We start from the raw sequence: 469 nt of genomic DNA on the forward strand, positions 1-469 counted from the left end.
CTAATTAATATTCCGATTATTAAATAAGCTCAAACTCTAGTAATTGCATTCACAGTGACAGGTATACTATTAATTGCACCTATATTGCACCTTGTATTCACGCATAAAATTATCACATATTTTTAAACAATTATGTATCGCATTTTTTGAAAACCAGGTATTATTTCCGATTACATAATTTACGGCTTATGGATTAATTTCCGAATTTTATTAAATAAGAAATTAAGTTAATATTTATCATTCGTTGACTCTCTATGTGTTATGATACACGAAATATATTTTAGAGTGTGAAATTGACATCGATATTACAATAAAGGAATATTATATTACTATTTTAGTTTGGTTTTCCTTATCATATTTTATGACATTATTTTGGTAGTGACTCGTATTTTATCTGTATATATCTATGGATAGATAGGCAGATAGACATAGACACACAGCACATGGCAAGATGAAAGACAATACAACG

This window comes from Penaeus monodon, chromosome 31 (assembly GCF_015228065.2).
Source record: "Penaeus monodon isolate SGIC_2016 chromosome 31, NSTDA_Pmon_1, whole genome shotgun sequence".
Taxonomy (NCBI): Eukaryota; Metazoa; Arthropoda; class Malacostraca; order Decapoda; family Penaeidae; genus Penaeus; species Penaeus monodon.